Source organism: Pagrus pagrus (genome assembly GCF_965226575.1).
Source record: "Pagrus pagrus genome assembly, chromosome: 13".
Taxonomy (NCBI): Eukaryota; Metazoa; Chordata; class Actinopteri; order Spariformes; family Sparidae; genus Pagrus; species Pagrus pagrus.
Window position 1 is genome coordinate 9055141 of NC_140197.1, and position 4958 is coordinate 9060098.

A 4958-nucleotide genomic window follows, 5' to 3' on the forward strand; every position below is an offset into this window, starting at 1 on the left:
TCATTTACTCACCCAGATAACTTTGGTGTCATTTGGCGTCGTTCGGACGAAATTAGATCCAGTGAAGCGCCGCGTATATCCATATAATGCCAGTGATCCGGGCACCGAAGCGCAGCCTCTATGAGCATTATCTGCTGCGAAACTAGTTCATTTCACCAATATTTTGTCATGATACGCTAGTGCTATTCCCCTCTGAGTCCGGGCTTGTCCGTTATCAACATCCGGGGTCTGTAGGTTGACCTACTACCTCTGACCTGGAAGATGTCATCTCTAAGCTGCGCACGCACCCGCGACAGCCGGCTTGTTTACCTGTAGCTGCTACTGCTAGTTTGACCCCGGATGTTGATAACAGACAAGCCCGGACTCAGAGGGGAATAGCACTAGCATATCATGACAAAATATTGGTGAAATGAACTAGTTTCGTGGCAGATAATGCGTTATATAGAGGCTGTGTTTCGGTGCCCCATCACTCGTATTATATGGATATACCGGCGCTACACTGGATCTAATTTCGTCCGAACGACTCCAAATGACACCAAAGTTATCTGGGTGAGTAAATGATCACATTTTTTGCTAGAAATAAGGTCCAGGTTGTAAAAAACGGTAGTTATCCTTTAAGGCCTGAACGATGAAAACGATTACATGCCTTTATCAAAACGTATTAAGCAGTCTACAAACTGTTAACCAGTTTCTTCTAAGTAAAAGATCTTACAATCTAACAATAAATGTGATTATGACGCTATTAGTAACACTAATATAGTGTTATCAACACATAATAGTGTTGCTAAACATCTTATTAGGGCCCAATTACCTATAAACTATGTCTTATTAAAAGAACCTTATATAAAGCGCTACGCAATCACTTACTGTAGTGATGTTCAGATGTCCACAAACTTCTGTCCATGAAGTATATTTTCATTAAAACAACTGACCCCTTGTCCTCTGTTCCCCTCTTTCTTTCCTTTCTCTTCTTCAGTGTTATTAAACCTCTTTGCCTTCCTGCCCACTTGTTTATGCTCAAACTTATTTTCCAATTCAGTAGCCCTCTATCTACTATCTCTCATCCATCCCCCCACCCCACTGCTCTCCATCCCTCTCTCATTATCATTGCTTTATTGCCCCAGTGCTCACGGGGGACTATTACAGCAGATCAGATTGCACAACAACATGGAAGGCCTTCACAACAAGCTCAATCTCTTCACAACTGTAAAAGGTGCAGCCATAAAAATTGTAGTGAGCCTTTAAAGTGTTATAAGAGCACAGATAACAGCACCGTGGACATTCTGAAAGCAAGCATTTATGATAGAGTCTGTCTACTCTGTACTACTGTATGTGACAGGCGCTTTGCAGATTGCATGCTTTCAGCTTTGTAATGAAGCCAACACCGCACCTGAAGATTTTGCTGTGTCATGCAGGCCAGATATTATCATGCTATTACATGAGGATCCTGAAACCAGATGCATTTTCTCACACAATATATGAGAAAATGCGTAACACAATTCTTGACTTGCCAAGATGAAATGCCAGCGCTTCACCAAATGCCATCATGAATCATGTAGCGGTGAATTTAGATAGAAGATATTACTCAAACTCAGCTGCTTTTTCAGTTCAGATGGTGAGGTGAAGACAATGACATTCAGACTGACGGCAAAAAACACTGTAAAGATATGACTGAAAATGTCTCTGAGCAGCCAACTGTGAGGCTGGATTGTTTCCACCATGACACCTTTCCCGAGTAATAAAATCGTGCTTGTGATTATCAAAAACTGTTGTGTAGTATTACAGCCTCTGGTAAGCCTTCAGACACATGAATCTGATACTCAAACCGGACTTCCCGGGTATTCATTATCTCACTGCCAACTTCAACAACATGCCCCCACCATCACAGCCCCCTGCGTTGTTTTAATGCAGCGCTGCTTTTGGTCTGCAAGATTGTCCTCAGTTGCCAACAATGGAAATTTGTCCTAATTCCACACTACATACTTTTTTTTGTAGATTATGTATTGTGTTCACATTTTAAAAGTGACAAACTAAAGTAGACTGAACACAGTATGCAGACTTTTGTTGATGTACATTTTTCTCCCACAATGCAAGGCTCAAAGGAAAAGTGGCCGCTGGTTATGACCAGAAAAAGTTAGAACTAAATGTGGACGTAGGTGAAACAGCTCCAGGATCATTTCAGAAAACAAAAGAAAACTATTGCGTATTCAGGAAAACTTTTTGCGGTCTCCTTTTAAAGGTTAATTGGCGGTGGCATTTCAAAGTTGCAGTTTGACTGACATCTGCATTATTTTCACTTGGAATGATGAACACCACTATGTTGATTTCTTGTTTACTAACTGCCAAAGTACTTTAGAATGGTATGTAGTACATACTGTATACAGTTATAGTGTCGTGCCCATTATTCCAAGCATTGGATGTCTTCTGGCTGCAGTACATTTGGGCTATTGGCAGTGAAAACGGGTGTCCAGAAGGTCTGGAGGAATAAACACCCTGAGTCACATCAGATTCTGCTGCGGACCGGAGGACCGGAGGAGAGATTACTTTTCACTGTTGTGATCAAAAAGTAGATTTGTAATACTGACAGCCGACCAAATAAAACGCACCATAACCTTGAGTAAGCTTGTCATTTATATGTTGGTTTGAACATCGCTAGAAAGATTTGCAATAATGTAAGCAATTTAAGACATTTTTAATGAGGTATTCCTACATATTGTATCTTTAACTGGTTAAAACTTGTTTCTGGTATCGAACTCCACTTGAGTTGAATTGGAAATTTTTGGATGACATGTCACACCGTCTACATTTGAGATGTTATTTGTGTGAAAAGGAATACTGCAATGAAAACCATATTAAGCTTCTTTGTTTTGAGCACACACACTCAGGTCCCCTGAATGTCTGAAAGGGAAATATCAGTGAAACCTTAGATTTTACTCAATTTGTATGACAGGCCACAAATTATTCTTGTCAGCCTCCGAACAAGCTAAAACATGCAGTGATATACATGAGGCTGTTCGAAACTGTTATGTGAAAACTGTTCTGTGTGGAGCAGAAGTAGTCTGATGAAGTTCAGACATGTAAATACATATCTGTGCAAATCTGTGTGCAGATCTGAGGAGGGAGTGGGGACCTCTACCTTTAAGCCAGGCACATCCTGACCGAAACTGTGTCACGATAACCCAGTGTGACTATACTTCACTGGAAACCTGGGACTTTTTTTTTTTTTTTTCTTTAACCAGACACACACCAACAATCCAATTCACACACATCCCATGCCCACCACATCAGGTGATGTTTTTTTGTTTCAACCAACAACAGGCCTGAACCAGGGCTCGAAAACAAGGGCTTTCCCTCTGCACACACATACACACACTCATCCTATAATGACCTGCTGAGAGATACTGGCAACATCCTGCAGCTTTTATGCGCCCACAGAAGCTCATCTTCCAGCACTTCATTAACTCAGAATGAGAGGTCTGTGTTGAGAGAAAACCTTTTCAAGTCTCTGAATGAAAGCTTGTCTCTCATACATACACACAGACTGGCTCGGACTTGTGTGGAGAGGTAATTGGATGACACAGAGTGCACACACACACACACACACACACACACACACACTCAACCACACACACCTCTTTCTGCTGTTGGCTGGCGTCCCCTCGCTTGGTTGTTTGCCCCTTCCTCCCAGGAAAATGAACGCCCCAGGAAAACACAATCCGTAATGGAACGGACAGAGTATGGAAAATAAGTAGACTTGAGGGCAACTAATAAGTTTGAAAGCGAAACCAGCAGGTGACAACCTCGCCAGCGACCCGGTTTTCCCACTTTTTTCGCCCCACAAAAACGCAAGTACTGACATTACATTAATTAATTTTCAATTTGACAGCTAGCTTGTGATTAAAAAAAAAAACTAACTCTGCTAACAGCGGGAATTATCCGTGAGGCGTTCACGGTGTCAGTTTGTTTTTGAGTGCTTGAGTGCATCACTCACCTCTTTTCCAGCAACTTCAAGACTGGAGGATGTCCTCGAGCCGAGGGAAACACGTCCGACAAATAAAACACAAATAAAACTTTGACTGTAGTTTAGTTGAGTTAGTTTAGTTTGTTCCTCCGCTGCACAGGACCTGACAAGGATGACGTTTGGTGTGCAAGACAGGCAGCGTTAATACTTGCTCTCTCTCTCTCTCTCTCTCTCTGTGTTTCTGAGTGGGCGTGAGTGGCTCCGTGGTGACGTCACCTAAGAGCTCTGTACCGTAATGGACGCTACAATGCGACCTAAAAAACAAGCACTGTACCGTAAATATAGTAATAATAATAAAACAACGCAACCCCAAAGCTTCCTATTGGCCCGACAATTTCACAACGGATTAAATAAAAGAAATACGACATACGAAGACATTATTATGCTCATTAATTTAGTTTAAGTATTTTTCATTTCAGTTTTCATACACAAATGGTTTTTCATGTAAGCCTATCTGTAGGAAAAGTATAACATTATACTAAACATTTATATTCATTTCCATTCTATATTTCATTTTGATGTGTCTTTACTCTTTCAGTGTTAGATATTTAAATGGAAAACTTACATTTACAGAATCTTTCTCCAGACTTTCAGTGAAGTGAGCCACTGAATAACCCTTTCCTGCACACTGGTGCCAACATTGTGTATATTTAAAAAAAAAAAGAAAAAAAAAAAGAATAAATTAATAAATAAATACATACACATTGAAATAAAGTTTAAGATCAGATATTTTAAAAAATATTTGGTTTTGGAAGTGATGTTTATGGAAGCCCATTTATGCCAGAAAAACAGATGACATCTTAGCAGTCATCAAAAACACACAATACCCTATACCCTGTTGTGAGACTGTTGTGGTCATCTAGAGGAAAAATATTCCGTTCACTGCATATTAAAAAGTTTCTTTTTAAAAAAAATAACTTACAGTCTTCAGTCAAAA

At 40.3% G+C, this 4958-nt stretch overlaps 1 protein-coding gene across 1 annotated transcript in view; it reads right to left on the reverse strand.

Moving 5' to 3' along the window:
* The window catches only part of carhsp1 (calcium regulated heat stable protein 1), a 38786-nt gene extending 34623 nt beyond the window's left edge, over positions 1-4163 (reverse strand). The window contains exon 1 of the mRNA XM_084370539.1: positions 3992-4163. The gene's annotated coding sequence lies outside the window, so the exon portion shown is untranslated. The remainder of the gene's footprint in view (positions 1-3991) is intronic.
* Between the last annotated feature and the right edge of the window lie 795 nt (positions 4164-4958).